The following is an 18314-nucleotide window of genomic DNA, read 5'->3' on the forward strand; positions in this document are numbered from 1 at the left end:
TTACATCCCTCCGGCGTTTGCTCCTGGAAATCCTCTTCCTTTAGTCCGGATGCCCGACGTGCAGCTGAGGTGTATAATATTAATTAGACACGCGCGTGGAAAAATCCCTTCGAATGCGCATCTGTGGCTGCAACCTCGGTAATCGCTGCAAGTTTCAGGAAAAATTCTTGTAAACAGATTTTTCTCGGGAAGCTTGCCTCATTGAATTCAGTGGCTAGCAGAGAGACTTCGTTGATCTATCTGTTAAGCCGCGTGAAATTGTCCGTGCGACGTCCTTCAGTGTCTGGCTGTCAAGGCCCAAGTCTCATTAGAAAGACCCTCAATAAACCTAAGGCCCCACCATAAACAATAGTCTTAAGGACCCATTTGGAATTTGCTAGCTAAGGTCCATCAGACCGAACAAACCCGTTTATTGAATCGTTTCTAAAGCTTATTGCTACTACGGTAAAATTAGTTTTCTCACGTGCGACGCTTCCCACTAGCAACTCTCTCTCTCTCGGGGGCGGTTAGCACCTTCCCTCACCAACCAACCTAGAAAATTAACCAATTGACAACGAAGTCTTGAAACCTTACCCTTGACAATTATAAATTAGACCCACCCACGACTAGCTTTCCTCCGACACAGTATCGTCACTTTACCTCACTTATTCTTTATCGTTAAAATAGTTAACATGTCATTATCGGGTTTCTATTCTTAAAACAATCACTTACTTAACTTGTTCATACGCATCAGTGTAATTATCTTCTTTACAAGGTTGTTGGGATAAACATTAATTTATATCTGTTAATTCAGTGTAACCTCAATTGAACCACCCCTATTATCGTAACAGAAATCAGGGCATCGATCATTTCGTGACGTCGATTATCTAATCGTAACGGGAATTTACGACTCCCGTTGACGTGCTATCTCGCGGTCGCGTCTCTCCGCGAATGGTCGAAACAGCAGTCAGTCTAAGTCAAGAACCAGTCAAAGGCCAGTGTAAGGAACATCACGAGTCAGAATTCCAGCAAGAAACTACAAGTTTACTACAAACTACAAAATATATAATAACCTGTTAATATCAGTGTTATGTTGAATCAACTACCCTTATTATCCCACAAGAAATAAGGGATCGGACAATTCGTGGCGTCGATTATTCAAATTGTAACGGGAATTTACGACTCCCGTTGGCGCGCTTCTTCGAGATCGCGTCTCCCCGTGAACGTGCGAATTTACACTATCTCTTGGCCATTTTTGATCGAGTCATATTTTTCTACCGTTAGACAATTTCCCAACTATGAGGGAAACATGAAAGAATCATTATCAACGATTTAAAATATCAAAAGTTCGTCGATTGAAACGAAATCGGGATTGACATACGCAAAGTTGTTAGTTAAATTTTATGAACTTCCAAATCGAAAATTCATTCTTGATGCTACGAAAAGATTATTTTTATTGTTTATGTATCAAGTTTCCAGAATTTTTCATAGAAACAGAAGTCTCGACTACGTTTAAACAAAAGCGAGTTTAAGATACGAAAAGTTCTAAGATCATTGACAACGATATTTATGAATATTCAAGACAAAAGTATAACTGCGGAAAAATTATCGTCGTTACCTGTATCGAATTTGTATAAATACGATAAACAACCGAGCGCTTCGCTTAATTACACTGTAAATGATGCTATATTGTAACTGCATCGTATACAAGGGCTATCTTGCTGTTCATTCGTCGACTTATGGTAGTTAAACGGGGTTGGTTAAGCGAAAGTGAATTCAAACGAGCTATCGCTTCATCTTCCCCGCGGATGCATTAAAACTCGCGTTACGAGGCACCGTAGCTCTACCGTAACTCGTAAGAAGACGCTACCTTCAACGTACTTTAGCCAACAGCATCACGCATGCAGCATAATTCGCGAGTTCCCGTGCTAATCCACGCTCGTATCCCGTGAACGAGCTTCTTAGAGTAATAAAAGTATAACGAACGTTGTCAACGATGGTTCATGGTAAGCCACCCTCTTGGTGGAAGGACTAATCAGCGAAGCTTCGTAATTTCTCGGGATGATAAGCCGTGATTTCCGCGAGGACGCATGTCGCATTCAGTCAGGAAGGCTCGTCTCAAGAGCGTCGCGCGAAAAAGGGTAGCGTGATGTTCTCTCTGGCGAATCTCGACGACAACGAGGACGTCGACTGACGAGAAATCCACAGATAATTGAACCTTTAAAAAACTGAGCACGGTCCGTGGAACCGAGGACACGGCGTCAAAGACGCGTCCGGGGTGTGACCTATGGATCGACGAGGAAAATGGTATAGTGAACGTAGGAAGGGGAAGAGGCAGAAGGCGAAGAAGGAGACTGGGCGTAAAGTCCGCGGTACACAGAGTAGATAAGAGAGGCAAGTGTGGGAAGTAGGATCCTGCTGGAGGAAGCAAAGGGGGTGGCCAGGGGACGACGTTTAATCTAGGAGAGAGCACTAGAGGTCTAGATACGTTTTGCTTTTATATTCTATCACGGTTGTCTAAGATCCACCGGTCTGGAAAACCAGCACGCGATAGTTCGGCTCTTGCGATGGGTCGTGAGGCTAACGAGAGTCGACGAGAGTCGATCTGTCTCGATATTTCGTCGAGACTGTACACCGTTCCATCCTCCTGGCTCAGCTAAGTGAACGATATCTAACGAGAAGAATAGATCGTCTTGGGAGTAGAGACAAAAGACGCGCGTCCAGGGGACGAAACTGACACGGTCCACCTATTGACTGGTATTTATGTTCTCAATGGGAACGAGGAAAAATTCTTTCGGTGTTGTTCAGTGGTACGGGTCAACAGTAAGGGTCGAAAGTACCGAGAGAACGATATTATGTTACGGGAATGGAAAAGAAATAGATGTTGAGGGACTACCCGCCGCAGGGTGTGAGTTTCTAGCGGAATGTCGATGAAACGAAACGAAACGGAGGGAAAACAAGTCGGAAAGGGTAAGTTGATTGAATGGCTTGGATACATTGTGCCGGCTAGAGGCAAACTAAATAGTGTAAACGTTAAATAAAATAGTCGCCTTTCGGTTCTCGATTACGTATTCAGCGACGCAGCTATTTGCAAATATACCGTTAAATTGCGACGTTTCTACCGATTTCCAGCGGGATCCGCCAATTAATTACGCGCAGCGAGTCGAGCGAACGTTTCCTCTCGCTAGCAAGTTTCTCTCTCTCTCTCTCTCTCTCTCTCTGCTTGAAGTTTCGCTGGCGTGTAAGTGAAAGTAAAGTAAAGAGATAGCCTCTTCATTTCATCTAACAGTCTTACCAAACATAATAACATAAAGTACTAATACCGTCTCGATCAATTACGACGTTAATTAAACGACAAACTTTACCGCATATTCCTTAGACTAGTTTGTTAATTACTTTACGATCCGCGGTACGATATTAATTACACGAAAGGACAGGGAACAGTTTGCTGAAAGGAATAACGCCCGTGGCGATAATTTAACCTCCCAGTTATCCTCCTTTTGAACTCACTAATAGCGGCATGCTTTTTTATTGCAACAAAAGTACCGCGATTCCGCTTGGCAGTGATACTTTCAGAAGAGTATCGATCGATTCGTAGCTATCGAATATCCAGCCTCTCGGAGGAAATATTCGAGTGCCAGCTGGTGGAACGAAACTGGAGACTGCGATCCTTCTTTTAGTTACACGGACCATCACAAAGCGGTTACCTCTACTTGTTCATCGGGCAATGGTCGCCACAACGGAAGCAGCGCCAACTTTAATCCCGATTTACGGCTAAGGATTACAGGGAATCTCGTATCGTGTCAAACGAGAAAAAGGAATAGAAGCAAGAACGTTGAGCATCGCGATACAAGCGTATAGACGAGCGAGAAGGATGGGAACAGATTTCAGAAAAGTACCACACGAGAAATTCTGAACTCGAATCAAGGAGGTCGCTATAATTAATGCTAAAGTAGCGAGAGCCCTGCAAACTGTCACCAGCTACTTTCAAAGTGGAATCCGACCAAGCATTTAGACGTCACGTGGAGGGAAATCAGCTAAGGATCTTAATAAAAGCATGTCGGAGTTATCGAGCGATTTTTTCTCAGTAGTGCACACTTAAGAGTTCATTATTCCGATGATGCTCCAGAGCGGAGGTTCTTGTCTTTTCTTTGGTCGCGGCCTTCTTTAAGAATTTGATGAAGATTAAGGAACTTCTTCTAAGAGAATGGTCGTGACACTGTGTGGACGGTTCTTAGACTCGGCAAGTAGCTTCGTAGCGTTCTTACTCCTCTGCCGATCGACCGAAGAAGGAAACCATTCTGGTGAATCGTTTCTGGTACAAATCCGATATGACTCTCAAGACTTAACAAAATATGGTTTTTGTAATATGTTTATTAATATGTTTGTAAGAAAATTCAGAAATAAATAAACGAATATTTTCTCTTAAGATTCACCACAATCGATGTTATAATAACAAAAGATTGTTTCTATATGTTTTTACAACTATACTCGTGTGTTTCACCCCCTTCACAATTTTCAAAACATTGTTCGTCCAATATAATATTATCGGACAATATAATAGTCGTTCAAAAGTTCCAATAGTGAAGATCTTCATTTTCAACTATGTCAGCTTCAAATTCTCCTGTTTCATAATTATAAAGTGACATTAAAATAGAAAAAAAAATCAACACGAATTTATTTATCGTGTTTTTCTTTTTTCTGTCATTTTCGCACACGTATTATGAGCTGGTAACCAACATTCGCGTGGCGTTGACGTCATCACAGTGTTAATGGGAAACACGATGAATGTAGTAATCATATAACTCATAAACCGATTAGATAAACATAAAGTTCCAACTTCCATGTAGAATCTAGTTACATTGAAAAGCGAGTGACGATAGAATTTCCAAACTTCAGTTAATATGTGAGATAAAATTACACGATAAACAATCACTCGTCGCACTCACGAAGTGCTTTGTAATGGCGTAGACGGGTGTCTCGTTTCGAGGTTTTGATCAAATGGTTTTGGAATTGTTATGCACCCAAGGGGATGCAATCCTGGTCAACGAATGTAGCGCTTACTAAATGAAACGTTGCCATGAAATTCGTCGTAGTTACGATGAATTTGCCTCGTTGTGATTCGTGTTCGGACTTCCGATGTCTTGCCTGGTCCAAAATCTCTAATTATATCTATTTAATACCGACCATACGAATCATAAAGCCGATGCAATCGGTTGAAGCTTCGAAACTTTGTGTTGAACTTGAGCTCAATGGTTACACATTGAGTTAATATTCCCTGCCCATGGATCTCTATGGTATACACGGCAAACCTGTTACACTTAGAGTGTCGCTTTATCGAGATTACAATTTCATCTGTTCGTTGTAATTCTATTTCGTCATTGGTTTTTGTTCCTCGTCGTTATCCGACTTTAAACCAAAGAAAAACTTCTTGGAGTAAAATAAGTACTTGGACTTCTTTTTGCTTTTTTAGCTACGCCGAAAGCGATTATTCGCTTGACTCGGCGACTAAAATTTTCACGACCTTTCGTTATATCGAGCTTTCGTGTCCACTCGATCCGCCGTTAATAAATTGCAATTCTACCGGGTAGAATTCGTGCAAACTGAGTTAAAGAGGCGAACTTTCGAGACAGGTGGTGGCTTTTTCGCATGGGTTTCAAGCAAAGGAAGAGATTTCAAGTGAAATTTACGGGTTCGTGCGTCCCGAAGTGCAGAGTTAAGAACGAGAATGCCAGACGGAAGCTCAACGACCTTTCAGGCTAGCCGAATACGCGAGAGCCGCCACAGAAAATCCTGTCTTTTTTCACGGTGAAATTCAAACGTCTCAAAAGAGATGTTTTAAAAAGACGTCTTAAAGAGAGAAAAAGAGAAGATCGATTCTTTACGAGAAATCAGTACAACGATCAAATTTTATAAATCTACTAAAATTCGGAACAATTTAACGAGACGTAAATGGACATTGGGACAACCATTTCACATATCTCACTTTTCACTCCTCGTACGATCTAAATATTTTATAATTACGAATCCTGCGCGAGTTTTGATTTCAAAATCAGTATGTTGCGTATTTCGCGGCTGATTTCGGGGATATTAGGGTTTGAAAGAGAGTTTTCTCGTTTATTTCGACATTTACAAACGGTGATAGTTTTTCTCAGAGCAACGAATGATCAAATGAAACGTTTAGCAAACTGTCCCAACAAGACTACGCTGCTTTGTGACGGATTTAAAAAGCTCTCGTGTTGACATTTTATATTTACTTTGGTATAATACTGCTGTTTCACTGCGATGTTCCTTCAAAGACTTCATCGTTTGCTATATTTAACGTACGTTCGCTGAATTACGTACGTGGACATTCGATACTTTCTCTCCTTTCTCGCCTTGGTAAACATTAGAAATAACAAATTACATTTATTAAGCTTGGAAAATGAATGAAAGTAAATCTTCTGAGTATAATAAACTATATGTAATTAATGGTTGAAGATTTGTTAAATTAAACGTGGAGTAAAAGAAGCTTAAAAGTGGAATACAGAAACAGTTTCTATTCCTGTTGCTTTCGTTTTATACCTTTAAACACGATACTGAAAATTATATTTAGTATGCTTATACAGCTTTATGTCGCTGAAAGCATTAATTCTAGCTTACGTGGCAAAACAGTCTTCGCATCTTGACGAAGCTTTCACAGAATTAGCAATTAATTAGAAACTATCGAGCTACGAAAACGAGGAAACATCAAATGCCGGAAACGTTATTCTGTTTCTTCGCGCTCACGTGAAAAAAGAAAACTGTTGTATCTAACAAAAACCACACTTGTGTGGAAAAGTGATCGCAGTGCACTCGAAGCAATGCACGGCGTTCTTTCAAACGGGAAACATTTTCAATGGAGCTTGCACCGAGCGACAGAGAGAAGGAGAGAGAAGCCACTTTAACGGGCTGGTGGCGAGGCTTCGCTGAAAAATACAGAGTGCGCTCCGGTGAAAACTCGAGTGGACCGATTCAATGCATTTCGATGATAAACCGTTACAGCAGAATTCGCGCGGCGAATATATTGCATTTGTCGAGCGTGCCGGCCGATGTCCAAACGGATTAAGGTATTTTTCAGCCGGATCCAATAAATTCGATCGGCGAGCATCGAGAGAGAATCGAACGCGAGCATGAACCTCTCTCTGCCTTCGAAATTATACTACACTGTCTGGCCGTGAGTGAAGCTGATCAGTCGTGAGATTGATCGATTGTTGTAACGCGCGAACACGAGGATGCAATCAGAACACAGATGCATAGAAAGGAGTGCAACTTGAGTATACGTTTTGCACGAAAATTGAGCGACTGTTCATGACAGCTTCCAAACTATCTATTAATTCGCTTGATCAATTGGGCAATTGTATGGAATTTGTGCTGTTGATGCAAGTTTGTAGTGTGGTAATAAGAATTTTGGGAGATTGTTTAAGTAGTACGCGTAATTCAGTTTTAGAAAGAATCCTGGAGACACGATTGTAACACGAAAGAAGAGAGAAAAAAAGATTGTAAAATAAAGAAAAACAAAAACGCGGTGATTTTAGGACATGTTATAGTATGAGAGATTCTAAATTATAGTATCGAAATGATACGAAGCTTAACGTACTTGTACCTAATATGTACCTAATTGTACCTAATTGTACCCAATGTTATAATAAATACGACGGTATGTGAATGATTTTTGTAGCCGCTGTATATCTTCATTTCGCTATCGGAACTGCTAGCCCTACAATTCATTCAGATACATACAAATTAAATTCTCACCCTTCTTTAGTCGAAAGTGCTTACAAGTTAATCTTGGCAAAAATATTCTGAAACATCAGATTGGTCGATCGCGCGGACGTCTGGCATAGCGAAGTGTGGTATATTTCACCCAGCCGCGATAAATTTGATTCACGAGCAACAGCGTCGAAAGAGGGTGTATAACACGTATCGGTCCCTGCCGGTTGGAAATTATCCCGGGCGCAGGACAGGGGAAAAATCCGCTGTAATCCTTCGAACAATTGGCAAGCAAATTACCGTAATATTTTCGCGCGAGTTAATCCGAGTTGGTCCCTTTCACGCGGCCGCCACTGCTTCCACCACCTGCCGTCCCCTTTCTGATTCTACGTTCAATAGGTCCGTTGCCTTGTACGACCCGAAGCTTGGCGAGACACTCCCGGGGACGTGAACCGACGACGTGAACCGACGACCGGGAGTTTCTGTATTTAATTTGGCGCGAAGCTTTTAATCAGACGCCGCTTCAGACGGCTACTCGCCCCCTGGAAACCGACAGTGTCGACTTAAAGCGAGCTTTTTGAAGATTCAAGGCCCCTCTCTTCTTCCGCTGCCATCCGCTACCTCTCGCTACATTCACGTACTATTCGTGAATTTGCTCGTGACGCACGGTGCAAAGATACCTCGAGTGATCCCAGCTATATCAGAGAAACGTGCGTGTTACTTGATGAAGGAATTTAATTGAACAAATTATATAAAGGGCGTGCGAAATAGAGGCGAGTGTGATAAGGGGATTCATTGAAGACAAATGTTTGTGCGACACATTGGAGAACGTGTAAAGGTAGGTGGAAAATTCGACCAGACAGATTTACTCAGGGAGACCGTATGAAGTGAAAATAGAATGCAAGCAGTATAAATTTCTGTTAAAGTTCCGGGAGCGTCCGCTCTAATAATCTACAGAGTGGTGCCGCGTATTCTTCTAGCGTCGCCACGGTTCTTCTTGTGCGATGCACGCGCCAGGTAGTTGTGCGGCCCAGGTAGTTTCAGAAAAACGCGTCATAAGTAGTGAACGTGTTGAGCTACGCATCTGAGCTTGTTCGTGACGAGAAGTAAACCGCGGGATTAACAAGTCCGGAACGATAAATGTCGACGGGACAGGAAAATTTCTGCTGGATGAAAGCATTCTTCTTCCTTCTCTAGCGCTGTTTACAGAGACAGAGAGGAAATTCTGATTAATCTGCGCGAGTTTCTTAAGCGGGATTTTATCAAGATCAAACTAGAAAGATAACAGAGTTTCCAGAAGCTGTATTTCTAGTACAAAGTTGTGACAATCTGAATAAAATGACACTGAACACGAAGCAAACGAATCGAAGGCGAAGTAGTCTGTGGTTTAACGAGCATAATCTGATCGCATTTACGTCCCTTTTGAGATTGTTTGAGGACGACGTGTAGAGAAAGGTAGAAGAGCGGTGCATTAACAAGCGCAACACGAAGTTCCTACCAGTCGAATTAAAGCGGTGATTAAATTGAAAGAGAAAAAGCTGAGCAAAACAAGAGACGGCCCCTTTTTTCCGGCCGCACTACAGTAGTTCATTTAAATTAGCGTCTCTTTAACCCGCCGTAATTCCGCAATGTTTTCCGCGTGGCGGGGAAAAGTTTGTAGAGATATTACGAGGCACATAGATCACACTTAGCATTAATTAGCGCAGTTTCTACAGTAAACGAGAGACAAAGTTTCACGACTGTGCACAAAGATCCGACGCGATTTATGCGATTCGACTGAATCGAGTGATCTTGATCGCGAGACTCTATGCGTTTGTTATTGTTTGGAGATTTCAATTCAAACATTTATTATTCTATTCGAAATGGAATATCGTTTACTTGTCTACTAGAATATTATACTTTCCTTGAATAGGAAAATTTCTCCTACTTTTTAAACTCTTAAGTAATCTTTAAATATAGCAACGAATTGAGTTGTTAATTTCGAAATTTCCGTTTCGATTATCAAGGAAAGTAGTAAAGTCTACGTCTTAATATCTAGCAGAACAAGATCCTTTGGATTTAACAACATAAAATACCGAGACAGTAGAACAGAACATCGTGCAAGTGGAAGAGGACAGCATGCAAGTAGAATAGAACACTTTACGCCTGAATTACAGTTGGGACTATTCAAACTTTAAGGTCTTGTTCTTCTTTTGACCACTCTTTCCATCTTCACTGCCTTTCTAAAAGATTGATGGATATTGATCTGACTAATCGTAGTAGGTTCTGCTGTACATTGTACAACTTTCTTCTATACAGTTAGGCTCTTATTTTAGTTTTCGAAAAAATATGAATGAATATTCACTCATAGAATTCTTTCTGATTTCCCGGAATCTATCAATTTCTCTCTTTGTGACGTGAACTTCATTAGTTTGTCGTCATTCATCGAGTCTGAGCAACGTATACTTCTAGTTTCTTAAACTGTAGTTCGTAGGATGAAGTCAAAATGATACGTCGAGCTTTTCAAACGTTCTAGGATCTTCAATAATACTTTTAATATTTTAAAGTAGAGTGAATCGAAAATTTCCAAATATCTACGATCGTTGCAGAGTGTCAATTCTGTGAACACGTGCGCGGTTCAACGCGTTTAAGCGAAAGTTATTAACATACCGGATGTTCGATAAATCACAGTGTTCATCCTTTTTGTTAAAACTCATTAGCAAAGCAGAAAATACGCAAAGCAGAAAGAATCTTTTTCTTCTCGTGAAATTTCATTTCCACTGGCCCGCCACGGCGGCGCGCACTTTAAATCAACCGACGGCAGACAGGATCGGCGCGTAACGCGGCACATGCGGCAGATGTTTCAGTTAAATCAACTGCCTTCGAATAGCAAGCCGCAGAAACTATCTGTTCCGGTGTCAAAACAGCTGTGCTTAATTAAACTCACACAATGAGCATGTTGCGGCGCGCCTGGTCGCGGCCTGCCGTCTCAAACAACCAGCTTAATTGCGAATGATTACCGCCTTCCACTTACCAAAACGTCTCGCGTGTAATGAAATTCCAATGTGTCTAACATAATAAATGCCGAAAAATCCGAATTTTTCTACATTCTCCATTCATTCATACATACCTATTTCATTACGCTTCGTTCATAAATCACAGTCGAATTTTGCGTCGATACAGTTGTTATCATAATACAGGTTTTACTAATTTTACTAATTCTATTGAATGTAACATTGTGAGATTATTAGACTGCGAATGTTTGTCCAAATCTATGTCTTTATGGGCATAATTTCAAAAATGTAATTTAAATAGAGACACACTTCAGTCAACATGCATTTTATAGATCGAACTGATTCAATCCCGTGTTAGAAGAACGTCGATGTTATCAAAGGAAGATTTCAAGGGCTCAGTATTTGACCACTGTTTCCAAGAGTCTATTCCTTTAACCAACATGTCATATTTAATAAATAATTCGAGCTGTATCACTTGAAACATATATTGCGATGTAACGATTGCTTGACTTTAGGTATTTTGAATATTTCCACGTATCTCTTGAACAACTATATGTTTTCATAAAGACTTTATGTCCATAAGATGAGAGCCGATGTTTGTTTCTCACCCTCTTTCTTTCGCAAAACGCAATTTGCGAAGACTGGTGGCTCTCGGGAAGAGTAGAAAATCGTCTGGTTTGCTCGCCGTGCGAAGTGTCACGAAGATACCTGGACGAAATCCCAGGAGCACTGTAAATCACACCGTAGCCACTCGATCTACCGGCAGGATGGCAATTACCGCCGTGGGACCGGAAAAAACCGGGGCACATGCGTCCAACTTTAAATCTCCGTCAACTGGTCCGCTGATCATCCCTGTTGCTCGAGGAATCACCGAGTTAGGAAGAAGCGGGTTCGCTCCTTTCATTTGTCGTTACATTCTCGACAGGTCCTCCCGTGACATCCTGCGTTCGAGACTTCGTCAGCTAAGAAAAAGCTTCGAGAAGAGAATTCCATCGAATCGAACTTCTGCTTGATTTCGTGTCACACGGTTCCCCGGGCGAAGTCTTTTGATTAAACTAGCGCGACGTCTTCGCTCACGTTTCCCGAATATGTACGTTCTCATCGTCGTTCTGATTAGAGAATTTAGTAGAATAATGCATGAGAAACGGGTGCATTTAATAATATTACAATAATATACAGAAGACTTTTATATTTTCAAATCTATCGAGTTTTCCACCCTCTTCGATTGTTTCATAATAGAATATTTTTTTGTCACCATAAAGTGACGTAAAAGGTAGAAAATTAATAACAATGGGTTTATTAAATTCTTAACGTGCAACCTCCATTTATTAGTATGACATTTACATATTGATTATATAATTTGGCGTAGAATATTAAATTCCGTTTCATTTAGTAGTACCTTTATACGATTATTAAAACTTGATATTTCGAAAAGGAAATGTAGAACCAGATGAAAAAGCACTCTATTGGAAAATTGGGATATGTGCACATACTTTTTATAGCCATTATTTCAATTTAACGATTTTTATCGAATTCTCCGTTGGTTATCCCAACTCTGTGACCAGTGAATCATAATATGCAAACTTGATCTGCAGACGCACTCATACACAATCATAAGGATATTAATTTCCCCGACGGTGCTTGCAAGGCTATGCACTATTTCCACTTTCCTCTAACGAAAAAAAAACGATGAATCGAAACTGAATGCAGCGGTTAAATCGCACCCTTTCCCCTCTGTAATATTTTATCACATAGCGGATTAACGTTTCATCCGTTGTAATACGGTTTAACGATCGGAATGTGCCGGCGGCGAGCTACTTAAATCAGCCCGCTAATGAATATCTATTTACCGGGGCATTTATAATTGGAATTAATTAAATCATGGCCGATTTGATCGGGCATAATTGGCGTGGTCGTCGTTGCAATCCGATAAATTCGATACGCCTAAAATTGTTTCGCCTGTAACTTGCGAGCCACACGGAACAGTCCTCGGTCGTGAACAATTAAGCCAATTAGCGGTGGGATCGATACCCAACCTGTTCCCCTCAGCTCCCACAACTTATCATCTCGATGCACGTCCGTGTCTCGTCCCGTAGCCCGAGGCGCGTTGGGGACTTTTAATGAATTACAAAACAAAGCTGCCTCTCAGCCTGGGGTCTGAGGGATCGAGAAAGTTTCCCGTCCCTTTCCTCCACCGCTCGCTGCTACGCTCGTCTGGATTTTCGCTTTCGAGTACAGAAGCGGAAAGTGGCCCGCCATTCTTGCCGTTTCCCAAACTTCCCAGCCGAAACCGAGCTATTCGGTAAAGCCCCGCGTCGCTTCGAGCCTCGGAAAGCCTCTTTCCCGAAGAAATTCACCGCGAACGACCAAGAGACCGAACGCTCGCGCGCGCTTCCGAATAAAATTTAATACGCGATCGAGCGACAAGCTTTCCAGGAAGCATTAGAGGAAGCTTTATGAAGGAAGCGGTCGTGCGTGGGCTATGACTATTTCATGGCAAAGACACGACGCTTTTGATGAAGATACCCTAAATTATTCGCCTATATTCTCTCAGATGTATGTACTTAGTTCGTGCTTACGAAAACAGAAGTAAATTTGTAAAATCATTAGCAAAGATCACTAGCAAGAACATTTAAGAATTATGGTATTAATTATATTCAGTATTAGAATCTCAGTAATAATAATCTAAATTTCATATAAGAAAATGAAACAAGTTCCAACTTGTTTATGTATATACTTTACGTCTCTTGATTATCATTTTGATCAATTTTGCATATACCGCTGTGTCGCACGAGAATGTAGGAAAAAGCTTGGGGAAACGAGGTTGGTAATCGCGGCGGGATTAGGTGGAATAATATTACCTGGTTGTAGGGCAGATCGTCGCGAAAATAGGGTGTTAACCGTCAGTAGTCTATGTAATCGGCGGGTAATTAATTAATGCGCTGGCCGTCAGACCCTCTTCCAATATCCAGCAACCCGGCAGCGCTGCAAACCACTGATAACTGAAGCAACTCGCCGGCCGATCTTGTATTCCGCGGATACGCCGTCAGCTGACGTATTTCCATTAACTCTCGGCTCTTTCACATTAAATCCCGAATATTAAAAATCTTGTAAACTCTTTATCCCCATCGGAGCAATCAAAAGTCGTCAAAGTCAATTATAATAATCATGGTACGGTCGAACTTCGATAACTCGAATTTCTACTAAATCTCTTCGAGAAATATTAATTTTTCCTATATGATTCGAGTTACCGAGGTTCGATTGTATTTAACTATCAGTTGGTATCATTATGTCACAATAAAACCCCTGCAATTCGAGTTAAAATATTATATTCTAATATTTTATTCTAATTTGTATTAAAATTATATTTCATTTTAATCTGTATGTAAAATATAAAGTGAAATTAAATAACCTGTATATTTTACCTGATCAAGACCATTAATATCATTTATCGTATAAAATATAAAACATACAAGCCTGCTTCAAATTTACCTCAAATTAGCTTTTAATTATCCCAATTTTAATGCAAACCGGTGCAATCACCTTTGACCCGGCAGTATCGGTTGTGGACTAAAAATGAACATAATCCAAAAGAGAATCCATTTACGTTTCCTTTCAATGAGTCGGCCGAAAAAAGGTATGGCCATCGCGCAGCCTTAATAATTTCCCGAACGAGATTACACGCCGGTAGTCTGGCACAGAGCCGCTTAATCCCTCGTCGTCCTCGGAAGCTGTCTTTTAGGAGGATGCTCGAGGATTTTGGAAAGTTCTGGAGGCAGGCGAGACGAGGCTGGCCGGGTACACAATGTAATTCGCGCCTGCACTTTGTCTTCGCGGAAGTTTCGGCTTCTCGTGATCGTGAGCGGGGATAATGCGAGTGTACTTATTATTCGGTTCACGCGGTCGTTCTCCAGCGCTCGAACGCTGCTTTCCACCGTAGCTAGCGCTATACCGAACAGAGTAAAAGAGAGATGATAAGAGAGAGGGAAAGCGAGCGAAAGATAAAGACAAGGAACAGAGCATTCAATCACGACAAGAATAATCGCGCCCCAGGCTAGCGTGCTACAATTTATACCCCGTGAGACGAACGACGGAATTTGTCGGCCATTAGCGAGCAATTTATCGCGAGTTTCACGAATGAATATCGTGGAAATCTGGTGTCTCGCGAAGAATGCGCCTCCATGAGCATCCTTCCTCTTAAAGAGGAGAAACTCCGTAATCCAAGACTGTCTTTGATGGCTGACTATTCCAGTCTCTCTTCTCGGCTGAAAAATCTGCAAGCACTCTTCCTACCTTTTTACGTAATTTCTCATAGAATTTTGACGAACGATCGCATAGAAACAAGGAAGAAGCATGGCGGCGTCATTGAACACGGTCGCAAATTAAGTTGCGACTTCGTTTCCACCGGAAGCGATAACATCGATAGCGCGTCGCTGAGGTAACTCATCCGAGTCGGCGCGTAAATTTCCGACCGTGTATGGAAGCCTTGGTAAGCTAAAATGTTCGATCACGGATTTATGTCTCGACGATGAGGGACTTTTAACGAAGGCGTGAAAGGGTTCAATTGATGGCTCGAGTTTTTCCATGCGTTTTACGCAAAAACGGAGGAAAAGAGAGAAACAGAATCGTTGGTTATCTCGCAAAATTCTCAGCGAAACATTCTGTTTCGTCCGAATGTAATCTGCTGATAGCGAAGTGATTTCTGCCAGCGACAGCTTATAAATTACGTTTGCTCCAAGAGAGTCCGGGCCAGGCCGTGCACGAATTTCGAATGAGAATCACACCGTGTATATCGCTCTTTTGCCGCCAACGACAGCTTATGAATTACCGTTTCCGTTCCGTTTTCGATCCGCTCCGCTATTTCGTTAAGTTACGCATTCTCTTGGCCGACAACCTTTGCTCAATGTCCTCGAAAATTGTCTGGATATTGCCGAGTTTGATTTTATATCTTTATGATACTGTATAAACTGGGATTTTGAGGATAGCTCATAGACATCGATTATAATTCAAGATCACATAATAAGTTACTTCCCTGATGAAAATGAAAGCACTTTATTGGAAAATATGGATATGTACAAATACTATTCGTAGCCAGTGTAATTGTAGTATTTAAAAAGATAAATATGTCGGAGATGAAAGGACATCGGGGTCTTTTTTTGGAATTTTTGGGAAGATCCCCAATACTTTAGTCTAGCCCGAGATTTATATTTACCCAAGATTTGTGACGGTGGGCTTGGGCTCGAGGTGACACAACTGGTCGCTGAACATAGCCACGGTCACAGAATGAACGTTTTTTACCTAACAGAGAAGTGCCAATATTTTGGGACACACGTTGTATTAACAATCAAACCCTGGGCAGGAGCAATGTCAGCTCTACGCGGGTCTGCCTAGCAACGGCGGCTAGAATTTTGTTGGTATCCCCGGCCAATATGCAACGAACAAACGCGATCGTAAGGAGAGGAAAATTTCCATCAGTCTTTTATTCTTGCGATCACCTTGGATAGTTTTCACATCATCTTTACGAGCAGTATTATATCGAGCAAATACTCAGAACAATAGCAAATGCGCCATGGTACGTTAGAAACGAGGACATTCGGAAAGACCTGGGAATACCAACGGTCAAGAATGAGATTAACAGAAGCGCAAGAAGGTACAGAGAAAGAATAGCAACGCACCCGAACCAGCTGGCAGCGGAAACGGTCGGCGCATCAAACATAAAAAGAAGATTAAAAAGGAAAAACCCAACAGATCTCACAAAGGACGTAACCTGACATACAAACACTCACCACACTAAAGAAATAAATCAATCAAATTCGAAGATGGTCTCCCACTCCACATGCTATATTGCTATATCACTAAGCTATAACATTTTACCAAATGTCCTACTGGACAAATTGTAAAATGTAAATAAATAAATAATAAAAAAAAATATCGAGCGTCACAGCAAACGTTACTTTGTGCTTCAAAATATATTCCACGTTTAACAAGGAGTTACCCCGTTGACCGTGGATTCGTTATTGAACATAAGAACGTTGTCTTTAATATCTCGAGTGTCTAATCACCACGGTTATTTGTCAAACTTGGTAAAAATCAATATTAACGATGGCTAGTCCGAATGAAGATTCGTTACACGCCCCTAAACCTCACGATAACCTGATAAATAAATATATCTAAGAAGAAAGAGAATGTGCCGCAACTCCCTGAAACTATTTCATTCCTTTCTTTAATAGTAAGAACTACGTCTAAACAATATTGGACTAAAAACTCGAAAAATGTTCTTCTCATCGTTAGGTAATTTAACAATGTGTTACGTCGGGCGACACTCTATCTAGACCAGGCCACACGCGGGCAAGATGGGAACCAGATATCCGCTCATCCTTACTGCGTACCCTCAATAGTCTTAAGGACCCATCATAAATCTCAGGAATTTGCTTGCTAAGCTCCTTCAGACCGAACAAACATCTCTTTACTGAATCGTTTCTAAAGCTTATTGTTACTACGGGAAAGTTAGTTTTCTCACGCATGATGCTTCCCACTAGCAATTCTCTCTCGGGGACGGTTAGCACCCTTCCTCACCAACCAACCTAGAAAATTAACCAATTGACAGCGAAGTCTTTCCCTCACTCTCCCAATGAAACCTTGTCCTTGACAAATCAGCTCTTTCTTGTAGATTAGAGCCACCCACGACTAACTTTCCTCCGACACAGCATCGTAACATTACCTCACTTATTCTTCATCGTTAGAATAGTCAACATGTCATTACCGGGCTTCTATCCTTAAAACAATCACTTACTTAACTTGTACATACGCATCAGTGCAATTATCTTCTTTACAAAGTTGTTGGGATAAACATTAATTTATATCTGTTAATTCAGTGTAACCTCGATTGAACCACCCCTATTATCGTAACAGGAATCAGGGGATCGATCATTTCGTGACGTCGATTAACTAATCGTAACGGGAATTTACGACTCCCGTTGACGTGCTTCTCGCGATCGCGTCTCTCCGCGAATGGTCGAAAAAACACAATGAATACCTTCCTACTTTACGCTTTCTATCGCAAGTCAATTTTCCAAAACATTCATTTTCCCCAGTTGTGCTTCATCTTTAGAACAATCAAGCAATAGTTCGTGGTATTTTGTCAGAAGCTGTTCTCTAAAAATGTTATACAAACTTCAGGTCTCGAGTTACATTGCTTTCGTTTCTTCCATATAACGCTAGAAAGTAGAAAATGGTAGCATTTGGTAGACTAACAATCTGTCTGTTCCCTTTTGCGTTTCGTGACATAATTGCTACGGGTCGTGTGATTTCCGTGGTCCGATAATTGCACTGTTCGACCCAAAAGCCTGTCCAACTTGCAGGGCCACGTGGTGTGCACGAGTCGCAGGTCTGAATGCATCGGTCTTTTTGACCCGGTCCTGGCAGGAAGGAGATGGGCGGTTGGAGCTAGGAGGTGTAGTCGCGCCTCGCAATTTCCTACACAACTTCCACAGTTCGTTCTAACTTCCGGGACACTTATAATTGGTTTCCAGCCGCGCGTTCGAGAGACTGATGCCAGCGAAGAGAATCGAGAGAGGATAGAACCAAGGAATTACGAAAAGAGAAGACCGA

At 41.4% G+C, this 18314-nt stretch overlaps 1 long non-coding RNA gene across 1 annotated transcript; it reads left to right on the forward strand.

The window, feature by feature from the left end:
- The first annotated feature begins 4441 nt into the window (after positions 1–4441).
- On the forward strand, positions 4442–15904 carry LOC117152288. Its single transcript, XR_004462626.1, has 3 exons — positions 4442–4454; positions 13258–13263; positions 15821–15904. It is a non-coding gene; the product is annotated as an uncharacterized LOC117152288 (long non-coding RNA).
- Positions 15905–18314: the final 2410 nt, after the last annotated feature.

This window comes from Bombus impatiens, unplaced genomic scaffold (genome assembly GCF_000188095.3).
Source record: "Bombus impatiens unplaced genomic scaffold, BIMP_2.2 scf_1002, whole genome shotgun sequence".
Taxonomy (NCBI): Eukaryota; Metazoa; Arthropoda; class Insecta; order Hymenoptera; family Apidae; genus Bombus; species Bombus impatiens.